Genomic DNA, 13,051 nt, shown 5'->3' on the forward strand with positions numbered 1-13,051 from the left:
TTGTGATGTGGTAATATCCAAATCTGTTTATTTCGGATTCTTGAGCCATAAAACAATTAAACAAATAAATACATACAGACATCTCATACATTTCACCCTTTTAAATAAAAAATATGTCACAAAATGGGAAAGTGATAAAAAGAATACCCTCCATTCGACTATAATAAATGGACGGCGGGGGTGGTGTGGAATTGGCAGCGTTATTGGTGACACCACTGCCATGCAGACACAGACACCACCACTGGCATGCACACATAGACACCACCACTGGCATGCACACACAGACACCACCACTGGCATGCACACACAGACACCACCACTGGCATGCACACACAGACACCACCACTGGCATGCACACACAGACACCACCACTGGCATGCACACACGGACACCACCACTGCCATGCACACACAGACACCACCACTGCCATACAGACACGGACACCACCTCTGCCATGCACACACGGACACCACCACTGGCATGCACACACAGAAATCACCACTGGCATGCACACACAGAAATCACCACTGGCATGCACACACAGAAATCAACACTGCCATGCACACACAGACACCACCACTGCCATGCACACACAGACACCACCACTGCCATGCACACACAGACACCACCACTGCCATGCACACACGGACACCACCACTGCCATGCACACACGGAAACCACCACTGCCATGCACACACGGAAACCACCACTGCCATGCACACACGGACATACCACTGCCATACACAAAGGGAAACCACCACTGTCATTCACACACGGACACCACCACTGCCATACACACACACAGACACCACCACTGCCATGCACACACGGACACCACCACTGCCATGCACACACGGACACCACCACTGCCATGCACACACGGACACCACCACTGCCATGCACAAACAGACACCACCACTGCCATTCACACACAGACACCACCACTGCCATGCACACATAGACACCACCAGTGGCATGCACACATAGACACCACCACTGCCATGCACACACGGACACCCAAAAAAATTTATGCAAAGCATTGTCATTTACAATGCCAGTAACTCAAACCTTAATGCTGCGAGACCTATTGCATTGCAAATGCTTGTTTTGTAGCGCTGTCCAAGTCCTTAAGAGTTAAAAAACATAATTGTAGGAGCACATAGTGGACTCAGCATCGAGGTTTTTGTCCTCCTCTCTTCCCTTTGTACTTGAGCTTATAACCCATTCAGCCACTGTGTACTGGTCGCTGGGCGCGCATCCCCCAACGACATTGGCATTAGCTGTATACTGATCTGAAATGCTTTGCATAAACTGGGGTGGCAATTGCATAATTATTTTCATTTCTGTGTGCGCTTTTTAGACTATGCCCTATTAACTCGGCAACCACTATTTATGCTGATATGTCACTAAGCACTTTATCGTAAGGTCCATCTCCCTTCTTTTTTGTCTACTATTGCACTTTACTCCTGTAATCAGTTCCTTTTGATCACTGTGATATCTATTGACTCCTGTCTGCCACCAAACTTGCGTTCTGTATTTATCCTGCACTTTTATGGCCTCAGCCGAAATAAACTTTTACTACTACTATTACAGCGCATCTGGCTTTGGAAGATTCTGTTGTCCTTAGAATGTGCAGTCAGCTCGGAATTCCACCCTTACATTGCAACACAAAAAGAAAAGTCAATAGGCCTCAGTTAAGAAATCATGGGAGGTGCTTGTGAGATGTAACTAACTGAGATAAGAGCGCCTGCTTCTGAAATTGATGTAGAGTGCAGGAATCCACCAAGGTCACAATAGGACAGTGATCTTTATTGAGCAAACGTTATTAAAAATTTGAGACCGCAGCATGCTCACAAACTGTCTTGACCACAGGTACAAATCAGCAAATAATCCTATACAGAGATGGGACATGCTAACTTTGCAGAAAATAGTCCTTAGGTAAGTTTTGTGACTAAGGGTCTAAGTAACAAAGGGGGTTAGCAGCTACCTGTAACACACTCACCATTAAATTACACCTAGAGGGTGTGATATAGGGAAGCCCACCATTTAGCTTAGGGAAAGGCAAGTCAATGATGGTCTAAATTTACAAAGAAGCTAATTTCAAAGCACGCTTATTTATTTACAGAACGAAAGCTCCTGTTTTTCTTGAAAGTTAAGAACCCTAATTTCAACCTCCGATAAGCTCAACATTATATATACATAAAAGTGAAGGCGCAATTGAGGTTTTTGATTCGTTTCTTCCATAATAGGAGGTTCCCCCTATTTTATTAACGTAATTGAATGAGTATATGAAAACTTAAAACTTTATTCAATTTTGCACTTGATCAGAAATTTTGCACTTTATCACGAGTAACTGACCGGCTCAAGTCTTTTTTTCCTGTGAATTACAAATATTTACATGAGCAGTTTACATCATAAATAAAGTACACATTAGTGAATGAAATGTAGTCGAATTAGCAAAAATCTGTAAATTATGATATATTTTACTCGGTTAGCATCATACGCATAGCACCTATTTTGCCACTAATAAGACTTCGCATCCGTATACACATAGGTTTACGTGAGTAGAAATTTCCTCAACCTATCAAAATCAGCTTTGCAGAATATAGGATTTAAATTATTAGTTGCCGTAGGGCTATATACTCCATATAAAGGACAAAAATTAACAACCTCCCGGAATGGGAAGCCACCCTGATGCACCAATGGAAGTGGCCATCAGAGTAAGGTTACGTCTCATCCAATTTAAGGTCCTGCATAGAACATTCCTGGACAGGGCCAAACTGTATAAAATGTGTGTTGGCATTTATATAGCGCACTGCTACCCGTAGGCGTCCTGGCGCTTCGACCGCTGCGAAACCCTTCCTGGCTTCCCTGAGAGATGGTCCCTTAATGGGTATCTCCAGGGTGCGACCAGGCATCCCCGGCGGTCTGGGGGGCCGTTAGTGAAGATGAGGCAAGCTAATGCCCAGAGTTGCCGAGTGTGACCGCTGATCAGAGTGGGCACCGAGGCGAGAGAATTATCGAGTCCGCTGACCCTGGTCCAGAAACCTGCCGCGCCGGGAATCGAACCCTGGTCCCGGGCCGTCCTCTGCTCTCGGGTCTGCCGCCTCTAACCAGTGAGCCACACTACTTCACTGGGGGAAATCCCAAACATCCTCTTGTCTGTGATAGAGTAATGTGGAAGGCTCCTTCTATCACACATTCTTGGACTGTCCCAGGATCCAAATGTACTGGGGCATAATCCTGAAAGAGCTGAGTGATGTCTTAGATAGAGAGATCCATCCTAACGCTCCTGGGAGCTCCTGGGAGTCCTGAGTGAGATAGACCTTCCACGCAATAAAGTCTTTTTTATCAGCTGGGTTAGTGGTAGCAAATATAGATATTGCGCAACGGTAGGGATCCCTGCCACAGCAAATGAAGGAGAAGTGGCTTGCATGGATGGATGTATACATGGGTACCGAACAAGTGGTATGCCCCGACAAGTTTGATAAAGTCTGGTGGTCACCAAATGAATTCTATGTCAGGACCGGAGGCAAGGATTATGCTTTACACTTTCTTCACTTTTATTACAGCAGCCATTTAATTGTATCTCCAACAAACCACATTTCCCATGAAACACTCGGAATTGGGAAAAACCAACAATGGACAATGCAGTCCAATCAGTCAACAACTGGCCAATCTCGAGGCAGCAGCCCAATCTTAGTCCTTAACCTCTGTCCTTAGTGCCTCTCTTTCTTCGTTGCTCGCAGCCAGATAAGTCGCTCTCTTTTCTTGCTCCTGTTATTCAGAATAATGTGCCTTTCAAACTGTGAGAATGTTCTATGCTAAGGTTGCGGGCCCATTTTCCCTCCTATGGGACTATATGATCTTATCCCTGGTTACAGAGTGTGGAGGGGACATCCCTCCTCTAGAGGGCGCTCTTGTAGCGCTATTTATCAATGGTTGGCATTGCGTCATTTTGGAATTCCTGTCAGACAGGAGCCAAAATCCAGCACCACCGGCAATAGCCTCTGCTGACCTTGGAGGGTGACACCACTTCTGTAGGGGACTGTACAGGCATAGTCTGAAGGAATGGTTATTGTGACACACTTTGAATGCAAGGGTTGGTACTGACTGGATTTCCCTGTAAAGCTCTAAAGGGTCTGTATTTATACTTTAGGCTGAGGCGACAATAGCCTAGCTGGGGCATGCTCCCAAGAGGCTATTTTCACCCACCTTTGTACATGAAATTCCAGGGGGGGCTGTCCCCGGGGAATAGACCTGTGACTTTGCCCATTATGAATTTGCTGGACCCCAGCACCAAAAACTGCTGCACTTTAAGCTGATCCTGGTCCTAAGCACTTTCCAGTGGGGCTACATATGACTGCCTTCCCACTTTAATTTCTTGGACTTGTCTGTGTCCCCGACCAGTGACATGGCAGAGGACAAAGATGTCCAGTATTATAGGGATCCCTTGGTTGCCCTCCAATGGGATGAGGATTTTTATGATGCAATAGATGCATCAGTATACCGGGCAGTGTAGAAAGTCATGATACAGATAAAGCAGCACTTGGCGTAGCTAATTGCACCCACATGCGCAAAACTGTCCAAACTCCAGGGCCACAGTGTACCTCATCCCCTCCCACCAGCCCAACCTGCAGATACTGATCTAGACACGGACAAGCGTCCCCATGAGGCATGGTTGACCACATCTTTGTGCACCATAGGGAGGCATTTCTAGTTCAAAATCGGCCTTCTCCTATGCCTGGGAATTCCCTGGATCCCCCCAAAGCGTCTACTGACTCGGCATCTTTCCCCCCACCCCAGATGATGAAGCCCACAGGTACACGGATGATGATCCATGCCCTTCCTAGCCTTGGCACCCCTCTACCCCCTGCCAATGGCCTAGTGCCCCGGATGACAGATCAGACATGCTTGACCCAGAGGATCTCCTTCACCCCGTTCATCCGAGTGGGATTCCTTCACCAAGGTGGCAAATTATGTGGTGGGAAGAATTAGAGCCCTGTTGGGGAAGGAAGCCCATAATTGCCTTGAGGTTGAGTGACCTTCCCCATCATTGGATAGGTAGGTAGCCCTCACCCCTGAGCTGGATCCCAGAATGACCACCTTCTTAGCCAAATTAATTAAAGACCCAAAAAAGGACATCAATAGGTCCTGGTCCAAACGCCAGGATAAACTCCTGGACGCCCTTGGTCCATTGACCAAGATACTAGATATGGTCGAGGATGCCAAGGTTTCAGGATCCCTCATCTCTCTGGAGGTTCTCTCGGGTATCGTGTGCAATTGCTTTCATTAGCAACACTAATAGCGCGCTCTCCACGGAGTGGAGGTAGTCCTTTCTCATAAAAGTGGACCTGAAATTTGGAGACCTGGCGGACTTCAAAGCGTGAGCAGGGACGCAAGGAAAACTATTTGGTGAGCCCTTTATAAAGGAACTTGGAAAGTTTGTTAATACATTCATGTCACTAGACAAAGCCCAGTCCTCTATAAAAAGGGTATTTTCCTCCAGGGTTTTCCATTGGGCCAGCCGAGGCAGGGGCCGCTTGGCCGCCCAGTCCTACTCCCAGTATTCTCCTAGAGAGCAAGGCTCGAGGCACAGCCAATACCAAGATCAAGCCAGTTTTCGAAACTTCTATCCAACCCGCGGCCGGCACTTCAGAGGAAGAGGACATAAGGAATTTAAGGCTGCCTCCACTTCTGGTGAGTGTTCACTCTTCTTCCCTCATAGAAGTAGGGGCTGTCTGGTGAACGTTTTCCAAGTTTGGATGACAATCACAAGAGATGCTTGGGTCCTGCAGATGGTTCAAGGGCTCGATATAGAATTTTATGGGTCACCGCAGCAGGTTACATGCCCCAGACCACTTCAGTTCTCACGTCACAAGGCTGGACTTGGTGGTTGCAGAGGTTACCTCTCTGCTAAAAAAATTAGTTATTTACCCCACTACCACACATCTGCATGGCTTCATTAGTAATCTTTTCCTTGTAGACAAGGCAGATGGTGGACGGACACTGGTAATAAACTTACGTGAGTTCAACTAGTGGCTGGTGTACCACCACATAAAAATGGAGGGGATCCACCTCCTTCACTATGTCTTACACCCCACAGACAGGATGGTCCGCCTGGTCCTGAAGGATGCGTATTTGTCCATTACAAAGGCCTGGTCTGCTGGCACCATCAAGCTATACCGGTCTGCTTGGATGCGATGGTGTTGTTGTGATCCCGTGGGCACAGAAGTTGATCAGGTTCTGAATTTTGTTGCTAATCCAGCCTAGAAAGGGATGGTGTACCGCTCAATCTACTCCTTCTGTTCAGCCATCTCAGCGGGGCAGGTGCCCGTTGAAGGGTCCCTTGTGGGGCAACATCCGTTTGTGTGTCATCTACTATGGGTATCAGATTATTACTGCCACTAGAGTCAAGGTAGTTGGCTCTTTGGCACGTTAATAAGGTGCTTAATCATTTGCTGTCATGGTAGGCTAATATGTTCCTGTCAAGGTAGGGGCTCTCTGCGAAGCTAGCGATGCTGCTCTGCATGGTATCATGCAGGCGAGTCTCAGACATCCGCGCTTTGGACATTACTGGAAGGACCTTCTCCCCCTCCTTACAGTCTTTTATGTTCAGTAGGTGTACAAAAAACAACATATAACAATAGAATACCCTTCTTTTCCGGACCCTCCCTTGTTGTGTGTAGTTCATTGCCTGAAGGCTTATGAGGAGGTGTCGGCAGAATTGAAGCCTCCGGGTGAGAGGCAACTTTTAATCACCTTCAGGAAGTCGCATAAGGAGGTGTCCTTCCCAACGGTACTGACATAGAATGAAAAATGTCCTAGCTATTGTAAGGGAAAGTTTCAATCCTATTAAGGACTCGGAGTAGAGGATTATGACACTGTCACAGGACCCCCTTCCTTTAGTGAGGGTAACAGAGCTGTAGCATGTTCCTACCAATGGGGTTCTCTCCTCTTTTCACAGCCAGGAGACTCCTCGGATTGGTTTACCGAGCCGGATCCAAGCCAGGATATACACAGGCCAGTCTTTGGCCAGGGCCCCTTTAAACGGGAACAGCATTCGGAGGATCCCACCTCCGAGTTTTAAGTCATTGGCCCCGCTCCCAATGAAAAGAGAGAGGCTGTAGCAGAGACGTTGGACTCCGGAAGACGGAAGTTAAAACATGATGCTGAAAACGGAACCCCTGCACTGGAGACCTGAGTAGGAAGGGAAGACGCCAGGGTCTTCGTGCTGACCACAGAGGATGAGAGGCAGAAGCACCAGAGAAGCCTGGAAGCCGACATCCCCACGCTTCGTCCAGCCACACTCCAGGAGGACCGTGGCTCTCACAGGTGCGTGCAAGGTTTGCGGAGTGGATCGGGAGGCGGGAGAAGGTCCCTGAACCTCTACTGAAGCCTCCCCACGTCCCTGATCCTCTAGACCGCTTTCCGCGTTTATGTGCACTTCCCTAAGACAACCTTTTTGTTTTCGGTTCATGTGTGGTTTTAAAGACAACAGGTTTCTCCTCACTCCCTTTCCCTTGTGGTAACAGTGAAAGAAACCAGACCCCTTTACCAATTGGGTATTCTTATTTCCTTTTTATTCTTTCAGGGGACCCGGAAGCTTCAGATTCCAGCTCGAACAGTCTTAAACCCAGCAGAACCAGAAGTGAAGAACGCACGTCTACAGGGACAAGACATATTATTCCCTCGTGAAACCTGATAATATAAGTCTTGCACAACTAATAAATAAAAGACGCTCCTCACAAAAAACAGTGGTTGTAGACCTCTGTTTATTGTCCCACTTACAAATGGTGGAGAATGCGGGCAACTTTCCCCGAGCCTGTGGGTGGCCCTATGAGAAAGGGTCCTTCTTCCTGGCCCCTTTCCTTACAGGGGACGCACAGGCAGCCTACCAAGTGCCAAACGCTACAGGCAACACTCCGTACACCGAAATCAAAACGATCATCTTAGATCATCTTGGGTTTGATGCCGAGGCATACCGAGTACGATTCCGCAAGGAAAAAAGCACACCAAGAGAGAACCCCAAGATCCTCTTCTTTCGCCTAAGGCCGTGGCAAACATGTCGTTAAAGCCCCTAGAACATACCAAAGAAGAGATAATGGACATGATTTATCTCAAGCAATTTCTGGAGGCCCTTCCATTTAACACCCAGCGGTGGCTACGACAGCATAAGCACCTCACCACCACTGAAGTAGTAGAAATGACTGCAACCTTCTTCCGTGCTCAGCCTCGAGGGCATTCAGGGGGGATACAAAGAGCCCACCATCCTGTATTAGGAACCAGGAGAAAAGGATACCATCAAAACCTATCCATGAACTTCAGCGGTTCAGACCTCACAAAGTAGACGTTCCAATGCAGAAGGGTCCTCAATGCTTCGATTCTGGGAAGTGGGGACACATCGCTCGTTTTTGTCCCCACAAAAAAGCTCCAGGAGGAACCCATGAACGTCGGGTATACACCAAAGACAGTCTTCTACACTGCTGAGCTATGGAGTGGCTTTTACATGAGTGTACAACTAAACAGACAATGGGTTACGGCACTCTTATACTCGGGATGTCGACAGTCGTTAGTACAGGCATGTCTGGTTGATAAGAAGCAAATAGAAACGGACTCTGTTGTGCACATTCGGTGTGTACATGGAGACATTAAACCATATCCAGTGGCACTAGTAACCCTCCAGACTGAGCAAGGACCCCCATACAGGGCAAGGGTGGGAGTATTGGGTGACCTACCTGAGGACTTTATAATAGGGACAGACAATCCTGTGTTTTTCAAACTCTTTGTCGCCACCTTACAATCCCCCAAAAGAGGAAGAGGAGAATAATCTCAGAAAAGTTACATACCAAGCCCTTGTCACTCCAACCCCCTGGCTTCTAGATAAGAACTTCAAATACTCTCAGTGTAATGACCCCACCCTACAGAATGCTTGGCAAGCAGCCCAGACCTTGGATCCCACCAAACCACCAACATTTCCTCTGTTCCATATGAAGAACGGCCTCTTGTATCGAGAAGAGAAATCAGATGCTGACTCTTCTTCGCCCACTCCCACCTTACTGCCGGTCACACGAGGACAGAGAACAACCCAGAGTATCCGAAGACATTTTTATTGGCCCGGGATATATAAATCATCAAAACCTACTGTCAGAATTGTGTCAGAGAAGAAATCCCTACCGACCTCCTCCAGTTCCCCTTTAGCCCTTCCCGGTAATAGGACACCCGGATGAGAGAATTGGGATGGATTTAATAGGTCCCCTACTTCTGTGAAGGTAAAAGAGCGGTGGCATGTTCCTGGCAATGGGGGTCCTCTCCTCTTTTCATAGCCAGGAGACTCCTCGGATTGGTTTACAGAGCCAGATCCAAGCCAGGATATACACACGCCAGTCTTCAGCCATGGCCCCTTTAAACAGGAAAAGCGTTTAGAGGAACCCACCTCCGAGTTTTACGACATCAGTCCCGCTCCCAATGAAACGAGAGAGGCTGTAGCAGAGACGTCGGACTCCGGAAGACGGAAGGAAAAACCAGACGCTGAAAACGGAACCCCCGCGCTGGAGAACCGAGGAGGAAGGGAAGACGCCAGGGTCTTCGTGCTGACCACCGAGGACGAGCAAGCAGAAGCCCCGGAGAAGCAAGGAGGCTGACATCCCTACGCTTTGTCCAGCCAAGCTCCAGGAGGATCGTGGCTCTCACAGGTATGTGCAAGGTTTGCGGGGTGGGTCAGGAGGCGGGAAAAGGTCTCTGAACCCTAGCGAAGCCTCCCCATGTCCCTGATCTTCTAGACCGCTCTCCGCATTCACGTGCACTTCCCTAAGACAACCTTTTCGTTTTCCTTTCATGTGTGGTTTTAAAGACACCGGGTGTCTACTCACTCCCTTTCCCTTGTGGTAACGGTGAGAGAAACCAGACCCCTTTACTAATTAGGTATTCTTTTTTTTCTCTTTATTCTTTGAGGGGACCCGGAAGCTTCAGATTCCAGCTCGAGGAGTCCAAAACCCAGCAGAACCAGAAGTGAAGAACGCATGTCTGGAGGGATAAGACATATTATTCCCTTGTGAAACCTGATTATATAAGTCTTGTACAACTAATAAATAAAAGACGCTCCTCACAAAAACCAGTGGTTGTAGACCTCTCTTTATTGTCCCGCTTACACCCACCGATGGATTGTTCATCCGGGAGACCCTCCCCATAAAGAGTAAGTAACTAAGTTATGCTTTATTGGCATGATGATTGTGAATCAAGGAAGACAGTCACACACGCACTCATCACCAGCAGACAGGACTACGGAAACGCGCTATACGCCGGCATAAACAAGTCCCTACTCCGCAAACTCCAGACGATACAGAACACCGCCGACAGACTCGTCCTCGGCATCCCCCGGAACGAACACATCAGCCAACACCTACGAAGGCTCCACTGGCTCCCAGTGGAGAAAAGAGTCACCTTCAAAATCGCCACCCACGCCTACAAATGCCTGCACAACAACAACAGAATAAACTTCCACATACCCAGAAGGAACCTCAGATCTGCCAACCTCGCACTGGCCGAAACCCCACGCATCCACAGAGCCAGACAAGGCGAAAGATCCTTCTCCTGCATTACGTCCAAAGCCTGGAACGAGCTCCCGGCAGACATCAGATGCGCCCCCTCCCTGAACACCTTCAGGAAGACTCTCAAGACCTGGCTCTTTGGCTAAACAGATCTGCTAAAACCCTCCCCCGCCCGCCCCCGCGCCTTGAGACCCTCACGGGTGAGTAGCGCACGTACAATACCTGATTGATTGATTGATTGAATTATTACTGATTCAGTAAATGTAATTGGTATCTTCTATTTTGTATAGCATTCTCCGTGGGTTTCTATTGGTAACTTCAGTTCTTCTTCCAGGAACGGAGACTGAGAAACAGGAGTCATGAGAAAAGGGCCATAGCGTGACTCGTACGATGAAAGAGGCAGTAAGGACAGAGACGAAGAACTATGGTGGGGATGCTGCTTCGGGATTGGGCAGTTGTGGACTGATTGGACTGCATTGTCTGTTGTTGTTTGTACCAATTCCCAGTGTTTCATGGGAAATGGGGTTTATAGGAAATACAATTAAAAGGCTGCTGTAATATAAGTGAAGAAAGCGTAAAGCATAATCCTCGCCTCCGATCCTTAACAGAATTGAAACTTTTCTTTACGATGGCTAGGAATTTTTCATTCTATAGACTACAAACTGAAAGAGCCAATACCCCCATTCATCATACAATGAACAAGGAGTAGCTATGAGCAAAATACCCAAATACAAATGTATCCCACGGACACCAGTAGACTGACTATGCTCCACTGGACTGAACCAGAGTTGTTAATAATTAATATATGATTGGTGCGCAGGGGTGCACTTGAAGAACCATCTGCCCAGCAATATCGTGCAATGTACTCTTTAGTAAAAAAGGACTGTCTGTAATTTATGAATAAGTAATGCATCCATTACTATTCTCACTATTCGATATTCTTAATAGAAGAAAAATTCTAAACAAAAACAGTTTATAAAAGGAATGTATACTTATTTACCTTTAAAAATGTCAACAGAGATACTCATAACATTCAAGAAAGGGTTAAAGCGATTGTATTTTTGTAAACTTTAAGCACCTTTAAAAGGTAACAGGATAAATAAATATACAGTTATAAGGAAGGAATTGCTAAATCAATAGTTATGTCCAACCAGCGCTGGCAAATGTCTGAAGGTTATGCTGAGACTCCATTCAAAACATGTTTACAGAGAATATGTAAGTAACTAAAAATCATTACATTTCCTTCAAAACGTTGCTGCCAAATGTTTTACGATAACAGTGCCAGGAAAACCTATTATACGTTCCACTCAAGTAACTGGAAAAATAACTTGCAAGACATGGCGCAGGCTAAATTAATTCAATTTGGACATATTTAAATACTTCAAGTTTGTTCTTTAAACCAAACAGCAGCCTACAAGTTGTGGGAAAAATATACTCAATGCAAAGTCGATTTCTGAGAAATTATCTGGCACATTGTATGGAAATGTGTATTTTTGCAATGTTCCCTGCATTAGCTTCTGGTAATAGCTATGGCTTTCAGGAAAAGTACGTGTAAAAGTTACAAGAACACAGAAATTCGAAGTTAGTACAAGCGAGTCATGAGCTTGCAGTTTCAGCACATTGTAATAGCATTTGGTTTGAGATTCAAAACATAAACAACCAGGCAGAATTTTCAGGCGTTAATTCCACTGAATAACAATTATGAAAGACAACAACACAACACGAGAATTAGGCTTGAAAGTCTCTTGCATTCTAAAGTGGGCAATGCATGAGTAAGTACATTAAATACATCATAACTTCAAGAAACAAAATTGCAACCAGTTATATTTCAGTGTCTATACAACCAGTCCTCACTACCACTCATACTATCAACATGGAGGTAGGTGTTGCGACTCATTTTCCAGGCAATACGCCACATCCCTTTACTTGTATAACATGCTCTACTTTTTGATGAATGACCAGGCTGTGGAATGCCACCGGGCAATACACGTTTTTAGAAGTAAGTGACAACCCAAGATTGAAAGGACAAAGCTCAATCCTGTTAACAGGATACATAGATCAGTTACAAGCTTTATATAATCTCAATATGAAGACCATACATCATATCATGTCTGTCACTGGTGAGGCATCAGAGACCAACATAGGTGTATACTTCCATATCACCACAAATAAAATTACTTTATTTCCATGCCACAAGTTAATTCCAACTGCAGTGGCCCAACTATCTTCTAAAAAAAAACTCTGTGGTTATGGACGTACTACTGAATATGGCGGACGAGCAAATGATATTCCCAATGGATTTACATACAGTCAAAGCAGGCATGGTAAAATATTATGCCTCTGCTGAGCTCCCAAATGTAACAGGATCTACTGATGTGCAGACACATCTCAGTAGTTCCACCAAACACTAGCGAGCAAGTGGATAGTAACCGCAAAATGCAACATATAGCCTAAATGTCCAGTTGTGATGACGACCTCTGCTTCACCTATTGATGTGCTAG

General features: G+C 46.3%; 2 protein-coding genes across 4 annotated transcripts in view; one reads left to right on the top strand and one right to left on the bottom strand.

The window, feature by feature from the left end:
- The window catches only part of NT5DC1 (5'-nucleotidase domain containing 1), a 1,423,540-nt gene that overhangs the window by 1,054,432 nt on the left and 356,057 nt on the right, over positions 1–13,051 (bottom strand). The window lies entirely within an intron of this gene.
- COL10A1 (collagen type X alpha 1 chain) overlaps positions 1–13,051 on the top strand; it is a 184,283-nt gene that overhangs the window by 113,412 nt on the left and 57,820 nt on the right. The gene's annotated exons all lie outside the window — the stretch shown is intronic.

This window comes from Lissotriton vulgaris, chromosome 6 (assembly GCF_964263255.1).
Source record: "Lissotriton vulgaris chromosome 6, aLisVul1.2, whole genome shotgun sequence".
NCBI lineage: Eukaryota > Metazoa > Chordata > Amphibia > Caudata > Salamandridae > Lissotriton > Lissotriton vulgaris.